The sequence below is a fragment of the Toxorhynchites rutilus genome, chromosome 2, assembly GCF_029784135.1.
Source record: "Toxorhynchites rutilus septentrionalis strain SRP chromosome 2, ASM2978413v1, whole genome shotgun sequence".
In the NCBI taxonomy this organism is placed as follows: domain Eukaryota; kingdom Metazoa; phylum Arthropoda; class Insecta; order Diptera; family Culicidae; genus Toxorhynchites; species Toxorhynchites rutilus.
Genome location: NC_073745.1, coordinates 266369092 through 266386097, shown reverse-complemented (window position 1 = coordinate 266386097; position 17006 = coordinate 266369092). Strand labels below are relative to the sequence as shown.

Below are 17006 nucleotides of genomic sequence, written 5' to 3'. Positions count from 1 at the left end.
TCGATTAGAAGATCAATCAATGAACAGTTCTGCGATTGGACTCATGAACTTGCGCTTAGTAAAAAAACGTGAATATTTGAAAGTATTGATAACAAAAAACAAATTTTGGGCGGGACGAAGTTTGCCGAGTCATCCAGTAGCATATAAACATCATTCACAAGTGATCAAAAATATGGTGTGATTACTGATATGTCAAAAATGTTATTAAAATTGAATTATTATCAACTAAAATCATCAACGTTTTATTCAGCTTAATCGCATTTGTTTCGTTGAAGACGGCAATGACCTGTTATTATCAGAAGATTTGTCTCAAGATATTTTTGTAGGACGATTTTTTGTCTGTCTGTTTACTTTTCGAGAACTCCTAAATGGTCTGATCTGAACCTGAGGTCTAAAAATGTTGCAATCAGATAATTTTCATTTTTTTCTAAGTAGTTAAAAAGACTTCTTCAGCGTTTAAAGGTGTTCTCATGCGAAGTAAGTTCAATGTTCTTTGTGCAGTCTCGTCCTTATCCAAATACTTTTATCATGTAGTAACATGCGAAAATACCTCGAATATATAAAAAACCAACACACTTCTCCACCAAGCCTAACAGTTGAGTCTTAAAATTAGTGAATGTGTCGCCGATCATAATAATTTCAATTTGTGGTGAAGTAAGTGTACCACCTGAAGACAGTTCTAAGTTTGTTCCCAATCTCAATGAAAATAATTGATTGCTGATTGCATGTAACTTTTACTCTTACTCGGTCAGTATTAGAATTACCTCAAAACACTTACAAAAATCTACTTACCATAATATAAACCATTATAAGGAAAAAAAACAGTTCTTAATTTCTTATATAAAACATAATACACTATTAAATGGTTTTTTTTTCAACTAGCAATAATCGCACACCTAGGTAAAACCTCATTGGTTACGATATCGCCATTGCGCAAAGCTAAATAGGATATTTATTCTAATCGAAAAACTTAATATTCATTTTAAAAAAATATCTTCAAATGTGTTTATTTCTCTCCCACATTTGAACATGTCGTTTCTCTTAATTTCGTATTTGCTAATAAAGAGCCGATATCCGGCCTCCAAGCTGACCGGATATCCGATATCCAGCGAAACCACTATCCGTTTCATCACTAGTTAATACAGGGTATCCGCATGCTCGATCAAAAGCCTTGCACAGTTCAAGTGATGCTACATCTGTATGGTGATCTTTCTGACAATATGTGTGCAATGGACGAGCCAGATGCGTCCAGATTGGCTAAAAAGAGACATACCGAGCGAGGGATGAAAACCATCAGCCAAAAACCTCCGCGGTAAGAAGTAATAGGATCACGTCTAAATAAATACTGGCTAAGCGTCTCCGTCCTATCCGGTGATTACAGAAGTCTTCTTCTTCTTTCTTCTTAAAGGGCCCTAACGTTTCTAGGGGAACTTCGCCGTCTCTACGTAAGCAGTATTACTTGCGTCATTTTTATAAGTATTTAGTTGAGATTTCTATGCCAAATAACACGCCTTGAATGTATTATGAGTGGCAAGTTCTAGAATACGCGTGACCACGTCCAAGACGGAGGAAATTTCTTCGACGAAAAATTCCCCCGACCAGAACGGGAATCAAACACGAACCCCCGGCATGTTAGGTGTGACGCTAACCACTCGGCCACGGGAGCACTTATTACTTACTTATTATAAAAGTCACACCTTCTGAAACACTCAATTTTTGTGACCCATAAAGTCCGAAGTTCTCAAGGGTTGAAAATCATTGAATTAAGTTATAGATATCTATAGTGCTAGTGCTACCATTTTATAAGGGCATGTGATTACCTCACCAAACCACACAACCATCGGCATGGTACGGTAAGTTGGAAAAACTCATCAAGGGTTGTGAACAATTGATATTTCTGAATAAAAAAATCACGATGTTTTATTTTCATATCCTACACACATCAAAACCCCAACAACGGCCACCGATTGCAGTTGAAACGAATATGGATCAAATTCCGCTCCCACCAAAACGAACAAAAAGGCAAACATGAGCAGCAGAAAGATGCAAGACCAGTTTTGTGACCTTGGAAGGCCATTTAATCCAAATGGTGAATAGTCGGCCGATTTCGGTTCGAGCTGTCGCAATCGAACAGAACCAAAACTTTGTTACACACTGGCAACGCTTGATAATTGAGCAAATGATTCACATTTTAATCACAATTTTCCGTACATATTTTACGATCACTCCACACTCTCTTCGCGAGCTTTTTCCCCTTCTCGTACTCTGAACAGACACCGACAGATCATTCAACGGGTTTCGTTTTCTTCTTCCATTTTAGTGGCGCCCGTTTCACACCTTCCGCTCCTCCATCCACCCAATCCGTGTATCCATCAGGGGGTACCTTGTGCTAATGGGCTGCACTCATGTTTTGCTCTTTTCCCCGGGGAAAACAGAACCGTTTTCAGCGAACCTTGGTGCACGCGTAAGCTGAAACCAGGTTCCACATTTCACAAGCGGATTTCGCACCGTGACAATCCGCAACAATCTTTGAAAACACCTTGTAATTTTTACTTCTGCTTCCGACAGCTCCTCACACAAAAAGCTCTCGTTCTTACTCCGGGTGTATATGGAAGTGCAAAAGGCTGCCCAAGAGTAACAAACAACACTATATAACAGTAATAACACTATTCTTCTTCTTATGTATTACAGAACAACTTTGCGCGAGGAGTTCCGCCGTAGAACTGAGACTAACCGAAAACCACCACCGAACCGTTTGACATCTAGCGAACCACTGACGAGCGCGAGGCGAGTACGCGAATAAGCGCTACGAATCGCGAACCGCCGGAGAGAGGGGCTAGCGATTGGTGTTGTGGGTGGTTATGTTCGTAGGATAGAGCATAATTCTTGTAAGAAATCTCACACAGCTGGGTTTCATTTTCACATTGTACGCATGTGAATGGAGCATTTCCGCTTGTATGGGTCGAATGAATGGCGTAGCTTATATTCTAATAAGAACTGAACTGGGCATAAATTCGAACATCCCTCGTTACAGTGGTTTGGTACACAATTGGAACACGTTCTCAGACTTCAAAACATTGATGAATGGGCATTCAGAGACAGAAACACCATCAGCGTTGATGGCATTGAGCCAGGGTACGTTTATGCAAAGGTAACCTGGACTCGATGTGATCGCAAAGCTATTCATTCGCGTCATCGAAGGTACGGTGTCGCCATCTATGAAAGTTTCGCGTGTGAGTGAAAAATATGTAAACAAACCGTTGCATATTTTCTCTGTAATTAATATACTGATTTCTCGGAAACTTGTACCGTGTTTATCTTACAATTAGTGGAAATTTTTGAAAAATAGTTTTCCTTAGCTGTTTCGATGCTCCGAACCAAAATTTATTGTCATTTAGTAGTGAAAAAAAGCCGTTGAAGTACACCCTCTGTCAATCTACCTGCGAGAGAGGTAAACCGAATTAATGAAATTTGATATAAAAATATCCGCTTAGTGTTCATAAAGTACCTAAAATACAAAGATCTGGCTTCTATTCAATCAGTGCTCTAATATTTTTCAAAATATTTTCCTTAGAATGTGTGAAATATGGACGTCAAAAGCTGCGCAAATTGCCCGGAGAACATGCAAGTCGGACGAAATTAGCTTGAAGCTGACTCCGAACAATCTGCAAAATTCAAAAGCCGTATTGTTTGTGTCGTCCCCGGATGTAAGCAGAGATATCGCCCCGGAATTTCTTTTCATGCCTTCCTCCGAAAATGGACAAATCGCGGTATCTAGACTGGATCCAACGACTACGGCTAAAGATAGAACCTACAAAAACCTCCCGTATTTGTAGTCTCCATTTCACCGTGTCGAACTTCTACTCTCCAAGTATTCACATTCACATTTTCGCACTTTTGAAAAAGTGTGAAGCAGTCCAACTTGGTGTAAAATGTGCAATAATAAAGAAATAAAATAAAACATACTTAAGCAAATGACACAAAGCAGCCATGACGTGTTTGCACGTCCCTTTGCCAGCTCTACAGGAACACGAAAACAACTATTTGGAGAAAGAGATTTTCGTACGAATTTTTATTGTAGGGGGTTCCGAGCTTGGAGATGATGACTGGAGGCAGGACGAGAAAATACTGAAGACTTCATCGTGAACTTCTTCAACACCAACTATTAAAATATGTCCAGCTTTGAATACTCTTTCGCCTTCGACGACTAAACGGCTTCCACCCGCAGCGTAATCGAACACATCCGCAAACTCCACAGCCACGTAGCAGGTTTCATTTTCTCCGACTGATGGCTCCTGATAATGCATGAAACAAGGTCACAGAAAAACACTTATAAGTTAAATTCAGCTTAAGCTACGGCAAAGTTTTTTTCACTGCATAAGGAAAACTCATTTTCCAACCGTTTGGAAGATAAATTTTGCACACAATTATTAATTTTCATTAAAATTTAGTATCCTGAAAGTTTGTTTACTTTTTCACAAGTAAAGACAGTGTCCTTTGGATGCGGTAAGAAAACGTTTTCCCCTGCAGTAAATTTATGTGATTTAACTAAATTAGCATCCTAGAGGATAGTTCTTTCGATACACACTCACCATTACGAAAATTTCTGCAAAAAACGTTAAAAACGGTGCGTTTAAAAATCACATTTTTTTTGCAATTCTTTGTTGACATTCGCTTCACGCACACAAGCTGTCAAATTCAGCTTCGTAGTCGCGAATAACCTGAGAGAGAGGAGCCAGCTCGCGTTTGTTGTGATCGCCCTTATGTCAGCGCGAACCAGTCACGGTGAACCAAGGGGAAGTATTGAAATATGTAGAAAATTTTAACATAACATAAATAATGATTTTGACGTCGGACTACATCTTTCATTTCTATACTGGGGTGTAAGTTCAAAGCTTCAAGAACGAGAGAGTTACATTAGAGAAACAGGATTTCGAGCATTGTTAGTTGATAGAAATGGTATGTTAACCGCTTCATTCGAAAGATAGAATGTCTACGCGTTTTATGTTTGTTAGTTATTGATCCAAAAACTAGTTTCAATAGCTCAAAAATTGCTTTGAAAGCAAGTTATTGAAATCACAAAAATCTGTATAAGCAGGTGCCAGCTTGGGAATCCACTCAATTATGATTGTATAGCGATTGGATCATGTTATCGCTGCTCAAGATTGATATGGTGAAGCTAATTATATCACACCTTTTAGTTTTGGGGACGAGACTGATTGGTTCACCTTCACTATCTGTTCGGGCGGTTTGAGGAAAACCCGCCGACAACAATGGTCACACACTTACTAGAAATAAACTATCAATTTGTAGGTTAAAAGTTCTCTATATTTCTCTGGTATTTTTCGCTTGCACTTTCACGTTAGGACGTGTTCGCTCTGACTGTTTGGAAAGGAATGATTTCACTTCGTTACGCTGCTGTACTTCATTGCCCACTGATGGGCTGATGCGCAGTGGGGATGACGTGACTGCGTTGATGTTGCTGTTGTTATTGTTTTAGTGCTTTTTCTCTATGTTGTTCGTTTCTGCTTCGGTAGGATTATTTTGGAATTTTGTCGTTTGTATCATGGTCGAATGGAATGTGAAACTGAATATCGTGCGCGGACTGTGCACTGGTTTTGTAGAAAATGGGTTTGTGGCTACTTATAAATTTCATCATTTGTGGCTCTCAATAGGCGGATTTATAATACATGAATCTTACTTCCGTTGAAAACGGAACACTATCGGTCAATTTGATTGGACATTCAGTGATTCTACTGCCTTGATAAGCGACCTGCATGCCAAATTTGAAATTTGAATATGAATTTGTCACCAGCGATGAGCAAGAAACGAAAAAGACGTCGAGAGACTGGCAGTATAACTCTCATTTTCTTCCGAATCGTGATCACTGCCTATGCAAACAGTTGGTACTGCATCCTTTGTAGTGAACCTATTATTATTTCCATCGGACACAACAGAAAACTTTCCTCAAAATGCACCTGGTAGAAACTAATGAAATAATATATTCCACATACGCTGCACATTGCGTCGGGTAAAGGGTAATATCGGGGACATAACCGGAGGGACGTAGGACTACGCCAAAGGTTGTCAAAAATAAAAATATTGGTTTATTTTCATTTCTTCGAATTTAGGTCAAGTTATTTCACTTCAGAAAAACAAGCTCTAAATACGTAATTCATTGTTTCATATTTATATACAGTGCAGATGTAATGTAGACAAACTAAATGCGCAAACCATTATCAAAGCAGTGAAGCAATAAAACATCCGAATAAACCTTCACCCTCAACATTAGCATGTTGATTGTTTGGTGCCAAGAGCAAAACTTCATCTCAAATGCTGTGAAAAACATCGTTCCCAAATTAATAATCCACAAATTTGTTTCTGCACCACCTTTCGCTGAACGGCAACAGTAATCCGAACCGAACCGGTAATGTTTTGGCAGCGTAGTGATAGCAACCGCCGCAAAACGAAACATTCGAAACACCTTTTGTTTTCAATGAATGAATTCGAGAAAACTAAATGAACGATCGGAAAAAGTCACAAATGAGCCCAAAACACCCATAAATTCACACCAGATCTCATCCGGCAAAGGAATCATAAAAATTTGTTTGCTTATTATTTCGGATATTGTTTTAGAAATCATCGAAATAATTCTTCAGGACAACTGTATCGAAATAATCAGAAGTAAAAGAAACTTGTTTGAGTGGGCCGATGCTGCTGGAAGCCATGTTGTGGGCTGACCTAGTACATCTTTCATTATATCCCACATGATCAGTGTCCAAATTTTCGTTTTCCCCCCATATATTCCTGTTAGACGTAATCCTACGTCAAAAGCCAAATCGCACAAATGTACTCACAAACAAAGATTCACGTCAAGTTTGAACACTTTTCTCATAGATGAATGACAACAACTTGTTTGATTGAAATTGTCCGATTTGAATTTTTTGATGAGAAAGCGCAAAAAGAATAAGAAGAAAACAAACTATCTGTCATTCAGCTGGCTCCTCTCTCTCAGTTCATAACAAGTGTTTGTTTTTTGTTGCGAATATTACGTGTTCTGCTACTTGTTTTCTGAAAATACGTCGTCAATAATACGTGGGATAGAGGACTTAGTGAACCATTAAAGTCAAAATAACGGAACTAGTACCCAGGATATGTTGTTTCTGTGCTGCCTTTTGAAACTGGTATTATTACGGCGACTCGACTGCGGAGGAATATATATATAAAATATTTCCATTTTCAGACAACTCTATGGCTCGATGTGTGGCACTAGAGGTGTGCAAATCAGCTCATCATGATGAACAGCTCTGATCATATCAGCTCATCTAAATGAGCTGTTCTTTATGAACAGCTCTTCAGCTCAGTTGTCAGTGCCGACTTTCAATTTGGGTCCCAAACTCGATAGCCACGAAGCCAGTTTGAAAATGTTAAAATTCAAATGAAATTTTTCACACCATATTATTAATTACTTGAAACACGTATTCCAGACTATTATTTACAACAGACTCGGCGAGTACAACATTTCCGACATTTTTACTGAGGCTTTACATTACAATAGAAAGTTTTCTTCAAAAAAAAAAAAAATCTTATGGGATTTTTGCACCGCCTGCAAACAAAGTGTTTTTCATTGAAATAGAATACTCATTTGATACACAGAAGTTAATTTTCAATAATAATTTGAATTTTAAAAACGTGTTCATTCTGCCTGAGAGCCAATTATTATTTTTGGCGCCCCCTAAACTGGTAAACAAAGCTCAATGCCGTCAACGCGAATATAACAGTTGAAAAGACGAGGGACAAATGAAACTAAACTGATGTCTTAACACGAAGAGCGAGAGACGGTCAGTTCATTTGAATCTTACAGCTCACACACTCTCTTCAATTCTACAGCTCTTTTCTCTCCTTCATCATCATCAAAGTGAGCTGAAGAGCTGTTTGATTTTTTTTGCGAGCTGTTCCGCGTCAACTCACTTCAAAGAGTCGATTCTTCGGAACAGCTCATGAGCGGATGGCACATCTCTATGTGGCACCCGGATGCGTGAGCGTTCGACCATTGATACCCGGGCTCGAGTCCAACTCGAATTTTGAAAACATATCCCACAAATTATCATTTAATCGATTCCCGAGGGATGTGTCCACCCGGAAGAAATGGCTTCGATTCTTCGGACAGGACCTGAACAGCAATACTAAAAACATGTAAATTAGCTTGCTTTACTTTAGCCCAGATTGTTTTATGCATATCGATGGTTTTGAAGTACAACATCGTCGAAAACTTATACCAACAGGTGAATTTGAACAAATCCAAATTACACATATAGTACACAAAACAGTTTATTTTTAGCTGTTCCTAGTGTCAGAAAGGCAAACGATTCTCATGCCTCGAGAAATCAAAACCGAATGGCTCGCCGAAAGGTCTTGATTGACATCAACCAAGAGTTGAACCAAGAGCTTCAGGAAGCTAAAATCCGATTTTCCGTTCACAATTTCCTCTAGGTTTTGATTAGAAAGAAAATCTAAATAGAATATCTTTACGCTGCAATGAATAAATATATACATAAGGCTGAACTACAATAGAAATAAACTTATTTAAACAAATTTATTATACCGCTCCATGATACTTGCGAAGCTAACACGTCACAGCCTCACTGTTACTGATGCATTAGTCAGTCCAGACTACCTTTACATAAACGTACCCTGGCATTACGCTACGTATTACGAAATGGGGGAGTAGGCATGACAGTTTGAATTTGCAGAAGAAATGAACACATTTTTAAATAAAAATTATGAATGAAAATTATTTTTCTTAAATCAAATTAGTACTCCATGTAAATTAAAATTGCTTTTGCTTGCGAGTAGTGAAAAATATCATAAAAAAATTGTGTCTAAAGATAATTTAAATTATAATGGTAAATTTTGGTGAGAATATCTGAAAATTCATAGAAAATAGTTTCATTTAGGGTCAGAACAACGTACTTCTAGTAGGTAAATAACGCCAAGGAAAAACTTTCATACAAATTTTAGCAATTTAAAACTGCCTTAGGGCCGACTAATCTTATAGATAGTTGGCCTCATACAAACTAATATCGTATCCAGATGCCGACACCATTCCGCCGTCAACGCGAATTGAGCTTCGTGTTCCGTTGGTGTAAAGCGAAAATGGTGGTGTATTTTCAGGCGGAGTAAACACATTTCCAAAATGAAAAATTATAGTAGGTTGTGTCCAAGATACGACCGTATTGTTGACGTAGAACTACGCTGTTATTTTATATAAGTCGCTTGTTTATACCTTCGTGTACCCGTGGCCGAGTGGTTAGCGTCTCACATTATCATGCCGGGTGTTCGGGTTCGATTCCCGTTCTGGCCGGGGAATTTTTTCGTCAAAGAAATTTCCTTCGACTTGCACTGTGATCACGCGTATTCTAGAGCTTGTAAGTATTAATAAATGACGCTAGTTAATGCATATGTTGAGATGGCAAAAGTTCCACAGGGAACGTTAACGCCATTCAAGTAAGTTGTTTATACCTTCGGATATTATTCTATTATGCTGTGAAATTTTCGAAACAACTGCTTAGTAGAATAATCTTTGAAATGGTTTTTCATTGCAGAATCAGTTGACGATAATTGATTGATGATTCATTCTTGCCCTCTGTTACGGACAGATGTTGTTTATGCGTAAAAGCAATAAAGTAGGAAATTCCGTAATAATAAGAGTAGATCATAGGTAAGGTCATATATATTATTGTTAGCTTAGGAAAGCGATGTAAGCGCTGCAAAAAAGAATAGGCTATAAAAAGCAAGACAAAAATATACGTTTTTAAAAACAAGACCTCCAAGCGAGGTATAGAAATGTTTAGAAAGGACCAATGTAAGGCAATTAAAAGATGTAAGAGCTCAAGTGTTTTGTTAGGCTAGAAAACGCTTGTAGTTCGAAATTATTGCCGGTCATAAATTCAGAATGGACGAATATTTAGATAGCGTCCGGTAAACAATTTAATGCATGCATCATTTAGGATGCATTTTTATTACCCTTTTCCATCCCTAGCTGCGCTCAGCCAGATACACCAGCAGGGTGTAATCAAATAAAAGGATGTTATTTTAGAGCGAAGGATGGAAAGGGGAAATCCAAGAATAAGATAGGCGCACCGACGAGGTGCTATAAACTTAAGGTATTTTCTTAGGGTAGTGCAGCCGTCTCAGACTGCACGTTACCATACGCTAGAAGAAGGGACAAGGAAGGTAGATGATCTAAACAAAACCGATATGTTATCGGTTTTCAAGAGAGAGAGAGGAGATGTTCCTCGTCAATCTTAGTTTAAGGAACCATGTATATATTGTGAAACTTTTGAATAAATTTTTTAGTATTGTAACAGAACTCACGCGAAAGCGTTAAAATTTTTCTTTCAATAGAGAAATTTTTCATGGTGGCTCCAGAGAGGAGCAAGTTTTTCCTTTTATTTAAGTACAAAATGTGTTAATTTGCGAACTCTTCTCGGCAGTGGATGCCAGAGGTGATGTTCGTGAAATCTTCTCAGCAGTGAATGCGAGAAGTGTGAATTTGTGAATTCTCAAAGGCAGTGGATGCCTAAAAAGTGCATTTCTTTCGTGAATTTTATCAAAAGGCAGTGGATGCCTAAAAAGTGTATTCGTTTCGCGAATTTTCCTAAGGCAGTGGATGCCTAAAGAGTTTATTATTTTCGCGAATTTTCCTAAGGCAGTGGATGCCTAAAGAGTGTATTATTTTCACGAACTTTCCTAAGGCAGTGGATGCCTAAAGAGTATATTATTTTCGCGAACTTTCCTAAGGCAGTGGATGCCTAAAGAGTTTATTATTTTCGCGAATTTTCCTAAGGCAGTGGATGCCTAAAGAGTGTATTATTTTCACGAACTTTCCTAAGGCAGTGGATGCCTAAAGAGTGTATTATTTTCGCGAACTTTCCTAAAGGCAGTGGATGCCTAAAGAGTGTATTATTTTCGCGAACTTTCCTAAGGCAGTGGATGCCTAAAGAGTGTATTATTTTCACGAACTTTCCTAAGGCAGTGGATGCCTAAAGAGTGTATTATTTTCGCGAACTTTCCTAAAGGCAGTGGATGCCTAAAGAGTGTATTATTTTCGCGAACTTTCCTAAGGCAGTGGATGCCTAAAGAGTGTATTATTTTCGCGAACTTTCCTAAGGCAGTGGATGCCTAAAGAGTGTATTCTTTTCGCGAACTTTCCTAAGGCAGTGGATGCCTAAAGAGTGTATTCTTTTCGCGAACTTTACTAAAGCAGTGGATGCTATATACACACATAAATATATGTTAATTCAAGTACCAGAAGGCAGTTATTATAAATATGACCAACTGCCGCAGCAGCACGTGGTCGTGGAGTTAGAAGCAAGAGGTAGCAGCAGTATCCTCGGCACAATCGGAGAGACCATCGCTAGAGATACCAGGAAATGTCAACCAGCGGAACCAGAAGCAAGCGGTGGCATTAGATGCAGCAGCACCAGCATTGGCACTATCAGAAGTGACAAGAACAATCCGAGCCAGAAGGTTTGGACCACTCAAGAACCAGTCGGCACCAGCAGCAGCAGTAGTATCCCAGCACCAGATGAGTTAATCGAAAAACAGGTATAGAATTAATCTATATTAAGAATTATAGGGGTTGCGATAGCAACCATGGGAGTTTTTAAAATAGGGGCCAAGAGAGCAAAGAAATGATAAAGGAATAAATTCGTACGGTCAAGTGAGCCAACATTAAAATATAAACAATAAAATTAGTAGGAATATGGAAAACACATACAAGATGATTACCACTAAATACTTCACACGTAATGTGAAGGGTCACTGTCACCTATGTCACGAGTCTGATGAGGAACAGATGATTTATTGTTGCGAGTGTGAGCGATGGTTCCACTTGAGTTGCACTAATCTAAAGCAAGCCCCTCTAACGGGTGATCGGTGGATCTGTGTCAAATGCACAGATCTAGAATATAATTATTCGAAGAAAGTGCGAATAAGTGACTTAATAGGAATACTCGCTACTAGCATATATCCTAGTGGGTGGGGAAATTATTATAAGGAGGATATGCCAACCAAGCCGCCTCCATTTAGGGTAATTAGTGAATTGCATAGGCGAGTAAATGGCAATTCTGAATCTGAGTTTAGAAACTCAGAGGAATGCCATCAATTAAAAATGCCTCCTCCTTGGAATCCTGATCTAGTTGATTGCAGGAGGAAAGGTAATGATTCAGATGACAAAGTATTTGAATCATCTAAAGTAACCAGATTAATTGCACCTCCTCCGTGGAACCCTAAGTTGGCTAGGTATATGAGGAGGAAAAATGACAATTCATCTGAGTCAGAAGATTCAGATGATGAAGACAAACTTGAAGTGATACAAGTTGAAATGAATGAAAAACTAGGAGATGTTAGTCCTCAGAGCGGTGAAGATGGCTGCTCATTCCCAGTGAGGAAAGAGCCATTTAAAACCATATCAGTCGCAAAACGCGAATCTGATTATGAGAATAGTTTGCCCGCAATAGGCAAAACGGGTATCATCACAGATGTATGGGCTGTGATAGAAGAAAATACGAAAACCTCCACAGAAAGAGGAATTATGGCGGAAAAGAAAAAACCATGCGTGATGCATGAAGTCAGGGCGGATGAGATATCTGCAAATAAAGAAATAGCGGATTCCAATAATGGAAACGCTAAAAATTTTAAGATAGAAAAACTATCTATCAACCTTCAAGATCCAGAATGGGAAAGGCCAGCTACTGGATTAATTAAGAATTCTGTTGCAACACTGATTGTTGAACAGAAAATAAAATACCCAACTGAAAAACGGTTTGAAGAAATAGAACCACCTGTAGCAGTAGAGGAAGTAGTCCTCAGAAATAGAACAAAAATATTAGCAAAATTTTATTTGAAGACGAAAGCCTGGCGTGAAGGTTTTAAAAAATTCCTTAGAAGTGCAAAGTTCATCCCAAAAATTGGGAGCCAATGTAAAACCAAAAGTGTTATCATCAAGATGGATGATTCATCACAAGATGCTAACATACAATTTGAAAACTCAACAAATATAGAGATTTGTGTTATTGAGCCTCCGAGGAAGGTAGCGCCAGAAATAACACCAAAGGAATTGTTTATAAATGAATCTTCATTTCTTCCAAGGAGAAATAATTCCAACAATAGAAAATCATATTCAGTCGATAATTATAGTATGGGAAATCTCGATAAATACTGTACCCCAGATTACCAGTATCCTCGACGTCGTATCAAAAACGACTTCCACACTGTAACCACGAGTTACACTATTGTACCATCATTAACGAAATATGATGAAGAATATTCTATTTTGCAAAATTTGTGACATGTTGACAATATTTAGTCATAGGGCGACACATATAAAATAATGCGATCGTTATAGTTAAAAGCCATAGATTCGTATAAAATAGGACTACTTATAATTGAAAATTATGGCTCTGAATATCTTTCAAATCTTTAGAAGACTGTTTCCTAAGTATTAGGGGCGTCTATTTACCTGTATGACAACGAGAGCAATACATCTTGAGTTAGCGCAAGATATGAGTTCGGATTCTTTCATTATATGTTTCCGCAATTTGCAAAATTATGGCCCAGATAGGGAAATTATTACCGTAGATCAAAACTATAAACTCTCTAATATAGAGGTTGGAAAGTTTGTTTTTCAACGTTTGTAATATGTTGATATTCTTTATATCTATATAAAGTATAGAAAATCTTAAGCTTGATAAAATATGAAGACGAAAATCTTAAAATGGAAATTTAACAAAACTGTTAACTGAATTAATTAGAAAAATATTTTTAGGCAAATGATTTGCTTGAAGTTCAGCAAGTGAGCTGCTGAAAGACTTTAATACAATTTAAGATACAATTGTTTCGTTATAAAATGGACCCAAGAAAATGATAACTTGTAAGGTCCAAAATATCAATTAGAGCAAAAATGAAGAGACTGTCCGGTCAAGCGTCAAGCATTTGGAATGCTCAAAACATTACTCTGATGGGTTAAAAGTATAGCAAGTATTCTGCTGAAAAATATACATTGACCACTAAAGAAAAAATTATGGCGCAGCAAGTGATAGGCTGAAGCCAGTTTCTATACGAATGATTGGCTCAAAGCTCAGTAAGTGAATTGCTGAAAGGAGCGATATCAACTGTGAATTAGTTGATGGTAGAAAAAATTAAAAATACAGCTATGAAGAATTTGGAAGACTGATTTGTTAGCAAGTGGATTGCTTAACCTTCAGCAAGTGATTTGCTGAAGGGGTCAAAATCAAAAGTTTCTTTTTTAAGCAAGTGAATTGCTTAAAACTCAGCAAGTGGATTGCTGAGAGTAACAACATCACCAGTAAGTCGGTTGATGAAATACAGCATGTGAGATGCTGAAGAAAGATTTTTTAAACAAGTGGTTTGCGAAGCTCAGCATGTGAGTTGCTGAGAATATGATCAATGCATTATTCAAATGAATATTAAAAGCATAGCTTCCAGTCTTAACTGAGGGAAAGATTGGAGATGGTTAACTATACAATGTAGATGACATTATGAGTTATTTGAATACAAGTAACAGGAAAAAAAATTGAATGAAATTTTTAAATGTATTTCAAAGTATATCACACTATGAGAGCATGAGTTGCATGCATAAAGAAAACGACTTGAAAAAGTTTATGTGAGCTACGATCAGTCGTATTATATGATTAGTCGGAACAGTTACATGAGAACTGAGGCTTTAAAATTGGATTTAGTATTCAGAGACAAACTTTAATGTTAATACTTGCTGAAGGAACGGTAATTGTACTACCAAAAGATTAGCACATTGACTAATTATTTAAAAAGGATGTTTTGAGAAAAACAATATCAGCAATGTAACAAGACAACTAGCAAAAGGATGTTGGATTCAAGATTCCTTTCTTGGCAACGAGATAACTTAGCATTAAAATGGAACGTTGTGTTTGATGAAAGAAAATCTTATAAGAGAAAAGAAAATGTAATTGCATTTCCTTTAATGGAAAATATTATATAACACTGAATCTCAATGCATAATTTTCCAAAAAGAAACTTGAAGTTAGTTTATATAATTAACGGTTATATCAAATTACTAGTGAGAGCAATTATTCGAAATTTACGAATGTTTACGATTAGTTTGCATAACTGTATGCAGAATAAAAATGAAACAAAAAATACTATTATTAATAAAACAAATAATAAGTTATGTTTTCTAGTATAAACTTGTAAGTGTAAGTGTAAGGAAAAGATAATAATGTGAGTGAAATCAAATCACACAATAAAACACAGAATAAAGCGATACAGCTACAGATGGAAATATGTTCAAGCAAATGTATATGATTTAGAACATGTAGAACGACTATCAAAAATTTAAATTAAAATGTAGAAAAGAATGATAATACTGAAGAATTTGGTAAATCTATGGAGTAGATTTACGGGGTCCGGAATGTTACGGACAGATGTTGTTTATGCGTAAAAGCAATAAAGTAGGAAATTCCGTAATAATAAGAGTAGATCATAGGTAAGGTCATATATATTATTGTTAGCTTAGGAAAGCGATGTAAGCGCTGCAAAAAAGAATAGGCTATAAAAAGCAAGACAAAAATATACGTTTTTAAAAACAAGACCTCCAAGCGAGGTATAGAAATGTTTAGAAAGGACCAATGTAAGGCAATTAAAAGATGTAAGAGCTCAAGTGTTTTGTTAGGCTAGAAAACGCTTGTAGTTCGAAATTATTGCCGGTCATAAATTCAGAATGGACGAATATTTAGATAGCGTCCGGTAAACAATTTAATGCATGCATCATTTAGGATGCATTTTTATTACCCTTTTCCATCCCTAGCTGCGCTCAGCCAGATACACCAGCAGGGTGTAATCAAATAAAAGGATGTTATTTTAGAGCGAAGGATGGAAAGGGGAAATCCAAGAATAAGATAGGCGCACCGACGAGGTGCTATAAACTTAAGGTATTTTCTTAGGGTAGTGCAGCCGTCTCAGACTGCACGTTACCATACGCTAGAAGAAGGGACAAGGAAGGTAGATGATCTAAACAAAACCGATATGTTATCGGTTTTCAAGAGAGAGAGAGGAGATGTTCCTCGTCAATCTTAGTTTAAGGAACCATGTATATATTGTGAAACTTTTGAATAAATTTTTTAGTATTGTAACAGAACTCACGCGAAAGCGTTAAAATTTTTCTTTCAATAGAGAAATTTTTCACCCTCGCAAAACAATACACTAGCTGATCGTATGTCGCAATTTATTTCATGTCAATGCATTGAAAATTTACCTCGAATGCTATTCCGGTGGCCTTTTTCGCAATTGACATAGACTCGGCTACAGTCGATTATATACATGTTACACCAGCACCATTATTCCACATCTCATAACTACATCAATATATCTTTGGCACCAAATGGAAACAACAATGACAACACTTGCAAGTATTAAATATCATGCTACATGTTATTTAGTATTGCCTCAAAGCAATCGCAACTCTAGGCATCGTTCGTACAACGTAAACCAAGCGCCAAACAAGCGTTCGCCATAGCATGCTTACAGAACCATACATTGGTGGCTTGAAGCTACTAGGAATACAAACACTTCTCATCATTTTGCGCTATTCTCAAAAGAAACGCTTTTGTTAATATTACTGGCCTCAAAAAAAAGGTGCATTACTTTCTCATGCTCGAGAGAAGCGCAGCTGTCACCCTTAGTGGAGGAATTCCTGCTACTGGTAAGCGAAACCTAATCACATACAAAACTCTAGAACGACATTTACTTTCTTGGTAACTAAACAAGCGAAATAAACTCTTTTTGTTAATATCAACAACCTCGAAAACAGTAGCAAATTATGACGCGGGAAGAAGAACGCACGATACGAATAAAGAATAACGAACAGAAAAAGCAAACGACGATATCCAAGTTGGATTACCACTGGTGGGGTCCAATCTTAGATCGAAATGCAGCGAAAGCAAATT

General features: G+C 37.4%; 1 protein-coding gene and 1 non-coding gene across 24 annotated transcripts in view; both read right to left on the bottom strand.

Annotated features, from left to right (window-relative positions):
• LOC129771037 (inositol 1,4,5-trisphosphate receptor) overlaps positions 1-2845 on the bottom strand; it is a 117375-nt gene extending 114530 nt beyond the window's left edge. For 9 of the 23 annotated variants that reach the window (XM_055774284.1, XM_055774305.1, XM_055774304.1 and 6 more), the window contains exon 1: positions 2384-2763. The gene's annotated coding sequence lies outside the window, so the exon portion shown is untranslated. The other 14 variants (XM_055774291.1, XM_055774294.1, XM_055774298.1 and 11 more) reach the window with 9 other exon arrangements.
• Positions 804-941, bottom strand: LOC129772109 (U4 spliceosomal RNA). Its single transcript, XR_008742567.1, has one exon. It is a non-coding gene; the product is annotated as a U4 spliceosomal RNA (small nuclear RNA).
• Positions 2846-17006: the final 14161 nt, after the last annotated feature.